The sequence below is a fragment of the Ornithodoros turicata genome, unplaced genomic scaffold (assembly GCF_037126465.1).
Source record: "Ornithodoros turicata isolate Travis unplaced genomic scaffold, ASM3712646v1 Chromosome45, whole genome shotgun sequence".
Lineage (NCBI taxonomy): Eukaryota > Metazoa > Arthropoda > Arachnida > Ixodida > Argasidae > Ornithodoros > Ornithodoros turicata.
The window spans coordinates 210400-223466 of record NW_026999376.1 but is presented as its reverse complement, the minus strand read 5'-3'; the positions used below and the strand labels follow the sequence as shown (position 1 = coordinate 223466).

The 13067-nt window shown below is 50.0% G+C and overlaps 1 long non-coding RNA gene across 1 annotated transcript; it reads left to right on the top strand.

Moving 5' to 3' along the window:
• Positions 1-9289: 9289 nt before the first annotated feature.
• LOC135374181 (uncharacterized) lies at positions 9290-10253 on the top strand. The gene is made up of 2 exons (XR_010416794.1): positions 9290-9601; positions 10073-10253. It is a non-coding gene; the product is annotated as an uncharacterized LOC135374181 (long non-coding RNA).
• The last annotated feature ends 2814 nt before the right edge of the window (positions 10254-13067 follow it).

Genomic DNA, 13067 nt, shown 5'->3' with positions numbered 1-13067 from the left:
AGATATCGAACTCGTCTGCTCGTCGAACACGTAGATGTAGACGGAGATTTTGTTTTTTCTCTCCCACAGGGTAATGTCTTCGTAAGTGACTGGGAAGCAGGGCGGCCAGTACGTTACGCGCGTCTCCGGATGGGAAGGATTCATGTACTTGTGGTATCTTACATGCAGGTTTGGTTTGCTCCTCAAAGGATGTAAGAGTGCCAGCACGCTATACTTGAAACACTCGTTTTCGTGATTCGGTGGAAGTTTGACGTTTGTGAGAGTCTTTGTTTTTCTCTTTAGCAGCTCGGGAAGCTCGATCGTGCATCCTATCCGCTTCGGTTTTAAGCGCGTTAGTTTTAAGTCGACACATTGGACGTCGTTCGAGGTGAAACCAGACCCTTCTCTCGCATAGTTTTCAACGCGTTGCGAGGACTCTGCGATGGCAGCATTTATCGCGCCTTCGATTTCTTGGCGGTTATGAACGACTCTCATGTGAAGGTTCACGTGAAGGAGATGCGAAGTCAACCCGTCGGCTCCGTCCTTAACCATGAGCGCCTTCGAGCACAGACAAAATTTGAAAGGCATGGGATAAGCTTCGAGGACGCGCGTGATTACTGGAGCTATGCTCGGTAGATAGAGTCGCAAATCGTCGACGTTGTCGTCGTGCGGGGAACAGAGAAGCGTGTACCTAGTAGCCGTTCCGTCAAATGCCTCGTCTGTGACAAAAAAAGGAAGGAATCGTCTCTCCGTGACGGAGGGATGATTCTCTACGACGTGTTCTCTCAATTCAACGATTCTACGACCCTGGACAGGCTCAGCTTCGTTTCGAAATTCTGGGCTTGCATCTGGTGATTCATCTCGAACCCTACCAGACAGAGGAATGAAATCTGCATACGACTGATCCCCTTCCCACATGAGCAATTCGTCGTCGTCGTCGTCCGTTTCAGGTATTACGAAAGGCGAACTACTGACTCTGTCGTCGTCATCTGAAAGGACGACTGGGCTATTACCGAGATTCTCTATTCTAGCTTCGTGCTCTCTTTCTACGGCCACGAGCATGGCATCGATGGGGTCGTACTGACATACGAGACAGCGCGGCACTGCGGTCAAACAAAATCAGTACGAGATTTCCTCTCACGAAACAATGCTCACTTTTCCCTTCAGTTGAGGAACGCTTGAGAATGATGAGGATGATGAGAGAAGATGGGATGAGTCCCTGTGTTCAGTGTCATGCGGTGACAGCGGCTATTGGTTCCTGAAAAACAATGTCATACATAGAATACACTCTCACAGCAGAGACGGTCAACTTACATTTTGGTCCACGAAACGCCTCGTGTCGTGGATGGATGCCCCTCGTGGGCTTCCTGTCAATCGTCGTAGAACCAGCGCACCTTTTATAGTCGCTACCACCGCTCTCCTCCTCCTCGCATTGCGACGGTGTCGTCTGTACTTTGACCACCCCGCCTTCCGTCTTTCGCGCCTTTTTGCGATGTCGCATATGACAATAATACCATCGACGTTGAATAAAACATTACACTAATTTCTAGCTAACACTCTGGGACGACTTGTACATGACGACAAGAAGACCCAGAGTGGGATTCGAACCCAGGATCCTTCTACACTGGGCGCGACACACTAACCACCAATCTAATTCGTACTGCGTGACGTTTTTCGTATTGCGGGGTTTGTGTCTACACATGTCACAACATGTTCAAACACGTTCAAACATGTTCAAACACGTTCAATGACGTCATAGAGAGAGAGAGGAACGAGTGTGTCCAGGGGCGACTTCGCCGCCCATGTTCAAACACGTCTTAACATGTTTAAACACGTTCAATGACGTCATAGAGAGTGAGAGGCAAAGCTTTACTATAAATGTCGAAGCGAACGTTCGATCGTCATTCCATCATGATCAGCTTGGTAGATCCTCGTAAGTAATACCCATGACGTCATCATCATCGTCGAAATGTTTGAAGAGTTTCGTTTCCAGTGTACAACACTTTTGCTGCGCGTGAAGTCGGTTTTTTCCCGCCTCACATATTTCGGGAGATTGGCAGGGCCCGCTTCTTCTGCACCAATTGCGGTGGATTGTGGTCCAAAGGTACGCTTCCTCGTTATTTTTTTTTTTTAATACGTTCTATAATCGTTCACATTTTTTTTTTTTTTCAGAGCAAAAGCATTGGACGGACCGATTGATTCGCCCGTTTCTCGGCTGTCGGACGGTACCGTTCGACGTACGTTGCGAAGGACTTCGACTATTGAAGGAAGATGGAGAAGATGGACCATCAGTGTCACTCTGTGACTGAAGAAGATTGTACGTGCGTGTGTGTTTGAGATATAAAAACACGCGTTTCTCACACTCCTTTCGTTGCAGATTACGAATGGCTACTGACGGGAGATCTACCCCTGGTCCTAACCTTCAAGCCTCCTCCAAAGACCTTCTTTTTGCGAATCGGCGATCAACTGACTACCTGTCGCTGCGGTGGACTCTGGTCGAGAAACCCCAGCCATTGGTTAGACTCGAGCCTTCGTCCGTATTTGGGCTGCCTTCCCGGCTACGAAACCAAAGCTGGAGCCTAATTCATGTGTAACGAGAAATAAAAAAGGTTGTCTACTCTCATTCCGTCTCAGTCATGATGACGCCCGAGCAGAGGTTTGCCACCTTTGTGCAAACACGAATGTATCGGGACTTGCTGCGATTACGCGATTATATTCACGGCGATAGCTGCGAGGGAGACTTTCGCTCGATTCTCAAGACGATACCCTTACGTCTGTTCACCGTCAGTGGGAAGATTGCAAAGAAAATGAAGCGTTTCGTAGATTACAAGCTCGAGCTGCTGGAAAAGTATAGACGAGGAGAGACAGTCGACCCGTGTCTCATCAACGTGGGTTTCAACCGACCTATCGTCCGTCGCTACTGGCTTCTCCACACATCCCTCGACGTCACGGTGCAGACCGGCGACGACGAGCGTCGGGTCAGCACGTTGGAAGATCGTCTCGCAAGGGTCTTGTGTATGTCGTGAATAAATAAATAGTCTATTTTTTACGAAACGAGTTCGCTCACGAGGAGACGTTTTATTGTTTCGTCATTCTCTTCGAGGTTACAGGAAAACATGGATACACAACTTTTCAAGCTGTAGCGTTTCGACATGCGCGTGGCTACGTAGATACAAAAAAGCCCGCAGTAAGGCGAAAAAGGCGATTGAATACACTTGTCGTTATACTCGTCCACTACAGGTAAAGTCTTTCGAAGGTTTGCTTCGATGGGGGGAAGTCCGTAGCTGTCGAAAAACACGGAAGACCCGTCGTAGTTTTTCAGGTAGAGCACCCAGTGCTGCCCGCGTCTTCTTCGCTCTTCCGTATTGATGATTAAATAACCGGGCTTGCGTAAAACGAAGGCTTCGTTGGAAGCGCAAATGCCTCTCAGCATGGAGGAAGCGAGGGGGTTCAGGGACACGAGTTCCAAGATGTCGCTCTCGTACATCTTTTTTTATGGGAAGGTGACCGTACGGTCCTTGTCGACGTACATGAGCTTGGGACACTCGGAAATCAAGAGGACGGTGACCGCGTGTGGAAGGGCTTTAGCGAAGCGTAATTGCAGGCGAACGTTTCCTTTTCGCCACTCGTTCAAATGCGAAGGAGAAGAACACTTGTCCACGTCCAAGTTAAAGTAGAGAAGGAACCCGTTCGTTTTAAATCGCTCGTAGCTATACTTGAAATGTTTCTCTCCCAGTTCTTGCAAGAAGTTAAAGTAGGGAATTTTGACGAGGTCGTTCTGAAAGTCGTACTCGGCTCGCACTTGCTGGCCGTCCACGGAGAGCATCGAATGAGACAGGTCGTAATGACGGAATTTGTAGGGGTTCGATTGGATGTCGCCGAGAAAGTCGGACGTGGCGAGCAGGGCGACGCATAATTTGGAAGGTACCCTTTCGGGGTAAACGTTTTCAAAGTGAGCGTCCAAGCTCCCGGCACTCAAGCTCCGCACCTTGGTTTCCAATCCGCGTAACACGTAGATGGCCGGCGTGGTCTGAAGCCGCCGCTCGTATTCCAAAAATAGGGAAGGTGCCAGCATCACCTTTTTCAAGTGTAACGTCATTTCTTTAATGTCCACCTCGTAATTGTACGTTTTCTTGTCTTTGGGGACCGATACGAGTTTAAATTCGTCGTTGTTTAACAGGAAAACGACGCGAATTTCGACGGCAGGTACCATCAGGCGCGGCTGTTGAAACAGGTCGGTATTGATCTGTCCGACCAGGTTAAAGTATTTTCCACCCTTCGTCGCTTCGTAACGTTGTTTCGGACGCGAGACGAGACGTCGTAATCGTCCTTTAAATGTTCGTCGTCCTCGACATAGAGTCCAGCCGCGTGCACTGTTTCTTGAGCCGCGGGCGTGGAATGAAGCACGACGTCCAAAATACTCCTGTAGGCGTACAACTCGTTGGAACTGACGAGCTTGTTGTTCGCATAAACGGTGACCGTCTTAAACATGCCGCTCAACAGGTGGTTTATTGGGAAAACGACATCTTTCTCGTCCATTTCTTCCCCGTCGTCGCGAACAATGCGCACGGTCAAAGACACGAAACTGCCGTAGAGATCCAAGTGTGCCCTTTGCAAATTTTGAATACAAAACTCGATCACGGAATTATTTACTCCGTTGACCGGATAAAAAAGTTGGTACGAAGTATCTTCCACGCCGTATTGAATGGAAGGGGGTTCGAATATCATCACATCACTCGTTAGACAGATTGGCGTCTGTATTTTTCCTTTCGTTGACGTCATGACGGAGCGCGCGCAGCGGATGTGTGACCTTCACGGCGTACCAAAGATATCTGCAGGTGCGTCGTGTGTCGGCGCCTTTTGTTGTCGTTTGCGGCGTTTCTTCCCATTGTTGTTGTTTCCAGAGCCCTCCATGGAATCCAGCACGTCTCTCCCCGTTGCTATGGCCGTCTTTTTTACTGCGCGCGATATTCCTTCGCCATCGGCCAAATTCCGCGCCAAGCGCTTCAACGTTCTCTTGGCGATCGGTTTTATTTGCTGCCAGATGGGAACGATAAACTTGGATATGTTGCTCAACACACCGCCCCCTCGTTGGAAAAGGGGTCCCGTGTACACGGGAATTATTTTGGGGGAATTACGGTACATATTTGAAATTGCAACGTTAGATTGGTTCTGCCTTTGGACCGCAACGGCAAACGTCTTCCCGTTTCGTCCGCGAGAACGATCGTCACTGAAGGAATTTCGAATTGAGACAGGTTAAAATACTGGATGTTATCTAACGTGTAGGTGACGACGTGCTTGTCTTTCTCGTAATAAAAGGGTAGTATTTTTAATATAGGTTTTTTCCCGCTCCCCACGTACGTGGGTTCCACGATATCCGTGTACACGATTATGTTGTGAAACGGGGGTTCCAGGAGTACCTCGACGGAGCTCGTAGCATCCTCATCCCCCGTGAACACGGTACGCGATTCGAAGCCCAAAAGCACGGCCAGGTACTCGGAAAGTCTTAGGGTGGAGGTGCCCTCGGAAAGCCGAATTTTACATTTCTGTTCGGTTCCGTCGAAGCTGAAGCGCGCGCGTTCGCCTACGCGCTGATTAATCGCATTTAGAAGTGCTTGCGGCGTCGCATAATAGCCGGGAGGCACATGTACTTGCAAAGATCGAGGAATTTTCGTCTTGATCGTGAAAGAAAATTGACGCGCTATGGGGAGAGAGACGCGTAGCGTTTCTTCTTCGTGTCCCTCGACGGCTGTGAGATGTAGCAGCTTGACAAAGGGTTCCGGTACGTGCAACCCTTTCGGTGTTTTCAGAGAGTACACGTTATCCGCGAATTCTAGCGAGGCGTCCAGCTTGTGCGTCTGGAAATACTTGTTGAGTGTGTTCCGTAGGGACGTGGTTTCCGAATTCAGAGTGACGTCGCCGAAAGCGACGGCGGCTGCGGCGTGCTCCAATACGATGGAGGTGGCTTCGCGTTCGCTCAATTTGGGGGGTTTCACCGCACGACCTGCTTCGCGGGACGCTAGCGAGGCGTCGAGCGCTTGCGCGAGCCGAGGGTCCAATTCCACGGCTTTCACGTCCACGGGTAAGACGAAGTCGTATCGCGATTTATTGTACGCGAAAGAAACGTCGAATTCCGAAAGGGCTTTTCCCAAATCCCTCTCGAGATCCGAGGTGACACGAAAAGTTCTGCGGCTTCCACCGTATCCTCGAAAGAAACCTCGATTTTCGCATCTTGCCTTTCGTAGCCGATATTTAAAAAATCGTTACTTATGCTGAGATCCATCAGACCGACTTTATACCGATTCGAGAGCTGAAGCGGACTATCGAAAGCTACCGTGAAGGCGTTGAGTTTATTCGAGGGAAACTTATCCATGCTGGCGTTCGAGAGCAGGTGGACGTAGATGTCCGACATCATTTCCCAATCTTGACCACGTCGCTGCTCGGAACCCAACTGTCGTGTTCTTTGTCGTAACCGAACCAGCGAACCAAGGAGAAGCTCTGACCGTTCACCTGCTTCTTCCTCAGCACTTTCGTTACTGGCCAAGGCTGATTGGCGTCTCGGGTTACGACGAGTACCTCCTCCGGGTAGAAAGATCCGTCCACTTCCTTACCCCGGTAATCTTCCAGGTGTACGACGGGAGGAGAGGTGTCTCTCAGGCGGGAGACGGTGAAAATCTGAGGCGACCAACTCCCTTCCGAGCTCTTATGAAAACCTTTTCTGTGAAGTAGGACCCTCACTTTATCCCCCAGTTTGAGCTTCTTTTTCACGGAGGGTACGACGGGCTTCCCATTTATCTTATTGAACAGCTCCAATTCGTTTTCGGGCGTGACTTCGGACGGGCTGATGCCCAAAGTCCTGTGTTTGGTGGTGTTGTAGTCGCGCACGATCTTGGGAAGCGCGGAAACGAAGTGGTATTTTCCCGTTACTCTAAAATAACGGAATATTCTGTCGCGTAAAGTCCGTATGACGCGCTCTGCCTGCGACGCTTTGATTACTGGAGAGAAGGTAGAATACATCTGTACCTTCTTTCGTGAGAGATACTCCTTGACGGTCTTGTTGTAGAATTCCCCGCCTCTGTCGCAAAAGATGTGTGTAGGTACGTTACCTCCCCGAAAAAGTCTTATCATGGCCCTTTTCATTTCGGCGGGGCGCTTCGTCTTTAGCGGGAGGGTGCGCAGAAAGCGGGAGAGGGAATCAATTGCCACGAGAATGTAGCGGTAGCCACCGTTGAATCTCTTGTATTTTGAAAAATCGGCGAGGTCCATTTGCCACACGTCGTTGATCTTGAGCGCGATGATGCGTCTCCTATTAAACTTTCTTCTGACCGGATGGTGAAGCGTGTAGGCATCCAGCTTTCTGAGAATGGCGAGAGCCTTCTTTTTGCTCAAGTGATGCGCTTTTCTATAGCGTTCCACACCCCCCAAACCACCCTCTGGTTTCTCATATCCCTCCATAAGTCGTCCACGCAATGGAGGCCTGCTGCTGCTGCTGCTGCTGCTGTTGAGGCTCGCGAGATTTGGGTAGAGAAATCAGACGCAATAGTTTTGAGACTTTGGGGAACCAGGAAGGTTTCTTTCCCGTCTTACGTTGCAACAAATAATTGACGAGTTCGTAAACGGAGGAGTGTCTGATGGGCTTGCCCGACACGGAGACACAACCCTCGCGATCCCAGGAAAGAACCTTCTTTAATTCCGAGACGACCCTTTCCGCTTCCTCTTCGTCCACCTCTGGAGAGAGGAGCGAATAGTCAAAGTCATTTGTAGCGTCGGACGCCTTGTTTTTATTGTCGTAGGGGTCAAATCCGTACTGCTTGAGTATACGATACAGTGCTTGCAGTATGAGTTTCACTTTGACGTCGTCACTCTCCTTCGAGGAAAGAATGTTTCCGATGGAGGTGGTCACTTCAATTCTCTTGGCCATTGGCGAAAAGGTTCAACACGGCGGAAAGCAGGAGAGGAACCACCGACGAAAGAACGCCCTGTCCTCGCTGCTGAGACAGATAGCGCTTCAAACGTTGCGGATTCTTGTGAATCTTTTTGTAGGCGAGCCGTCGTAAAAAGCGTTTGTGCTTCTTCAAACGCGCGAACGTATCTGGAGCTAGAGCCACCTTTCCGTTCAATACATTGAGACAAATTTCGGAGAGGTGTTTCATGTCGGACGAGGACGAACGTCTCAAGACGTCGCGGCGGCGTGGAGGGGGTAGAGTGGAGAGTACTTTGAGTAAAGTGAGGTGAGGGCGGAGATTCATTTCGGAGCGTAGATATATTGACGTTCTCCCGGAAAGATATTGCTACGCAACCTGTGATCCTCGTGCGTATAGTTGTGAAGATCCACGAGTAAATATGCGTGGGGCGACGACATCGCTTGTTTATATGCGTCCAGAAAATACTCCAATCTTTTTCTGCCAAATAGCTGTTGGCCGAAATGTTCCATCTGGTGCACGCTGCGCACGGTGCGCCACAGGACGACGTAACTGGCGTTGTAGGATATTGTTCTAAAATGGCTACTGTCGAAAAAGATGTTTTGAACGAGTAAGAAGATCGACGCGTTGGCGTGGTGAGAACCCCGAATGAAAAGATCGGTCACCTCCTTCAAGGAACCGGCGTCGGTCATGTAATCGTCGACGACGATCAGCGTAGCGCGCGACGTGTCCCACTCTCGCGGTAGCTCCTTGGTAAATTTTACGGAGTCCCCGAATTCGTCCTGCATGCTCGGCGAAGCATATTTCTGCACGTAGAATATTTGTGACGGGGGCTTGTCCACCACGTCGTTCAGGTTCCTCAACACGTTAGCAACGAACGTAGATTTGCCGCACATGGAGGGGCCGCTTAAGATACAGCGAAAGGGATGACGGAAACGAAAAGGTTCGGGGGAAGACATGTTGCGTGCGTACACGTTGCACGAAGAGAAAGAAGAGACTGAGACTCGAAGAGAAATGCATCGCTTTTTATTTACACATCCTCGTCGTCGTCGTCCTCTACATCGGAACTGCGTTCCCAATACAGATTGTCCAGGCTAAAGTTGGACTTCTTTTTCGTCAGTCTGTCCGCCGCTAAGATGCGGTCGAGCGTCTTCATCTTGTCCTGACACATTTCTTGACGTGCTTGCAACCATTCCAGACGGTGGACTTGAAAGGCTTCCTCCACGATGCCGCGTATAAATTCGCGAAGTTCTTCGTTTTTTGTCTTTTCCTTGCGTCGACGAGAAACGCAGGAGAATAAACCACACATGGCGTTTTCCACGTATCGGTCAGAATGATGACGCGAGCGCGGTGCGCGCTGCCTTTATAGAGATAAACGCGCGCGCGCAAAGAACGGAGAATGAAAGCGAAACTGAAAAGCCACCCGTCGCCGCTAGGAGCGCGCGCGCAGCAGCAGAGAGCCGAAACCGAAAACACCCGCGGCCGGCGCAGGGGGCGCTAGGAGCGCGCGCGCGCGCATGCGCGGACGGGTGGAGCAGAGGGCGCGCGCGCGTCGCCTCTCTCAGTTTCTCTCGGACCGTCGCGGAAGACGGACGTGCGCTCCGCGCGCTCGCTCAGTTGCTGGCTGGATCTCGTAGGGAGCAGACGTATGTTCTCCGCGCTCGCTCAGTTTCTGCCTGGAAGTTGCCGCGGGGGAAAAGGTGAGTGAGTGATTTGACGCGCTCCTTTTCTCGTATGTTTGCCGTGTTTAGCGGTGACCGCGCTCGTGTTAAGCCTTTTCTCGCATGTTTAGACTTGTTTTGCGGTGTCCAAGCCTGTTGACGCATGTTTAGCGATGTGTGGTTCCCGCCTTGTGTTAGCTGCATAGTGTTGTGGTTAGGGCTAAGCGATCGCCCCCGTAAGCCTCTTTCCTCGTATGTTTGCCGTGTTTAGCGGTGACCGCGCTCGTGTTAAGCCTTTTCTCGCATGTTTAGCGATGTGTGGTTCCCGCCTTGTGTTAGCTGCGTAGTGTTGGGCCTAAGCGATCGTTCCCGTAAGCCTTTTTCCCCGATGTGTACTGTTTTCTGTTTTAGCAGTAGCGGTTAGACCTTTTCTCTCGCATGCCTAGACTTGCTTAGCAGTGCTGTCATTTTTACCCGCCGCTAGTATCTTGTTCTGTCTTTCTCGTCTAGAGCTATGATGGTGGCGCCATCTGGTGTGATGCCTTGCAACTAAGTGGCCACCTGTCGTCGATCTCTGCAACTGCTGGGTGCAAACTACCAACATGGCGGACGCTGGTCACTCGGGTGTTGCGGAGCGGCTTCTTCGCCGCGGCATCGTTGATTTTCGAATAAATTGTTTCTCTCCACTCTATTTCTATCTTTTTATTTTATTTTCTGCCTATTTTTTTTATTTTTTATGACCACGATTATCCGGAAACGCACATCTTGGTCTGGACGCAAGATAGACATTCCCCAATTAGTGTGATGGCTCCCTGGAGGGTGCTGATTAATGTGGGGGGTCCCAATTAGCTCTAATTGCTAATTAATGGCGTCCAGGCCAGATGTGCGTTTCCGGATAAACGTGGTCAGTACTTACTACTCATGATATGCGACGACAGCGGCTATTGGTTCCTGAAAAACAATGTCATACATAGAATATACTCCCTCAGAGCAGAGCTGGACTACGTACATTTTGCTCCACGAAACGCCTCGCGTCGTGGATGGATACCCCTAGTGGGCTTTGGATTCACCGTCGTAGAACCAGGGCGCCTCCTCCCCCTCTCATTGCGCTGGTGGCGTCTGTACTTTGGACACCATGCCATGTCTTACTCGATGCGATTGCGATATCGCATATGATGTCGATGGTGACAACCAAACGAAAAATGAGAGAAGGATTTAATTTAACCCCAATTTGAAATAATTCTCCCTTTAAGAACTCCTTAATTTTGTATAATCAACATGGACTCTAATGAAATTCGTGTTATGCACGAATTCTCCCCCCGTTTTGGAATAATCTAACGAAAAATGAGAGAAGGAGTTCAATTTTGAATAAGGCCAGATTAAAATGTTCCCCCAAATCTTCCTCATTGCGCTTAATCAGAATTCAGGTTCCCATGAATTCTCTCTCCCCCTCCCCAATTTTGACTGGTGCGGGGGACACCCCCCAATTCCCTATTAAGCCTAATCAGAATTCATGTTGGCCATGAATTCACGTCCCTCCCCAATTTTGAATAGTGTGGGTGATGCTCCCCCTAATTTTGAAGTTCGTGGAGCCTAATCGAACCTCATGTTAGGCATGAAGTCCCTCCCCCCAATTTGAAATAATTCTCCCGAGTGTACCTAGCAAATAGAGAAAAAGGGGCATTAATCAAACAACGATCTAAACACACAAATGCACTTACCTCCTACGCAAGCAGACCCAACATTGTGGTGACATCGTCGACATCATCATCTTTAACTGCGGTCTATCCCACGCTCGCTTTTATATGCAGGATCTGTGGTTTCCTGTTCTTCTATTGTATTGGGGCAGAGAGAGAGTCGCGTGATGCGAAAGACGATACGCATTTATTGTCTGTCGTGTTTACATGGGATGGTCGTGGTCTTCCATAGGAACCCAGGGATCCAATCTAGTAATAAAGGACCAGAATAAGGATTCTACCAACAAAATCCACAATCGAAAAACACTCACGGTATTTGACTAGCCATCCAGCGTTGAGCGAGTTCTCTCCAACCCGCTGCACTCACTCTATTCCACTGGTGCACCAGAGAGTAGAGGAGGTGCTCCGCTTTCGCTTCACAGTTTCTAGTTTCTCCACTCTCCAGTCGATTGTGCGCGTGTCGCCATCTATGTTCGCCGCTGTAAAGCAGTGTTGAACCCATGCGCAGTAGTTAGCCAGGCAAAGCTCAGCGCGCGTGGCCCGAATATCTCATGTTTTCGTTCAAATCAGCGAACATTAGGGACTCGTTCGAAAGATTCGTTCGCGCCAAAGCAAAGCGAACCGGCGTCAAGCGAACAAAACTGCGCATGTGCGACTGACAGCGCTGGCTGGTGGCATGGTGAACAGACAAGGACGCGAGAGTTCGTGTTGGCAAGCAGCCAATGCAGCCATCGCGACCCAAGAAGCAAAAATTGGAAACTGTACACAATCATTTTTGTCAATTTAAACTGAAAAATATTGTATCGTGCACGTGCCTGGTGTCATGCATATCTAATTCCACTGAATTGACACTCACCCCATATTACGTCCAGAGCAGAATGTCAAAATACAATCCTCAGGATGTCATGCAATTGACAGCCTTTGCGACACTACCTATGGATGTCCTAATGATGTTTAAATTTGACGAGGACGCCTGGACCAGATGAGTTATGGTTTATGGTTTATTGGGTTTCCCCTTACGGGCTGTTTCTCAGACGGGTTGCTAGAACGACAGTACAAACCCTCTAATAGCTGCAGACTTAGCGGAACAATAATACGCTCGAGATCATGCGTATCACTCGCCACGATGAGAAACGTCCGTTTCATTGACGCCAGTGGGTCATGTGACCCTGATCATTTCTAGTTTTCTATGCGGAGCCTCTACCGTAGCCACTGAGGCGCCAAATTCGAAGTAGGCAGGCACCAGGGGACTGGCCGCCATCTCACATACTAGCCAGAAAGGGCCTTTTCCGGTATACCTGACAAATAACTTGGATTTATCGAGTGCAGATCACCACCAGCGATACGTAGAGCGAGCCGATCATAAACAAAAAATCAGAAAACATATTTTTGATTCTGAATACTTGCACCCGTGCGACGTCCGCCACAAAGCTGGATATCGACGCGCCGTAGTGAACCAACGCTAAGGGCCAGTTCTCACTTGGCGACGCCCGACGCGGCGTCGTGAGCGGGCGGCGGAAATCGACGCGCATTTCCGGAGTCGGGAGAGGAGAGACGTCGAGCCAAAAAAACTGCCATGTCGAACTTCTTTCACGACGTCGGCGAGAGCTGCCGAGAACGACAGCTGGCGACCAATTAGGTGACACAGAAAGGCCACGCCCCCTGGTTTTTCGTCTGCTTTGGACGACGGAATGCCACTGTGGTGGGAACATGAAAATTGTGCGCGCTGATGGGGCGGCGGATATGCGCCTCTACTTCCGCCGCCCGCTCACGACGCCGCGTCGGGCGTCGCCAAGTGAGAACTGGCC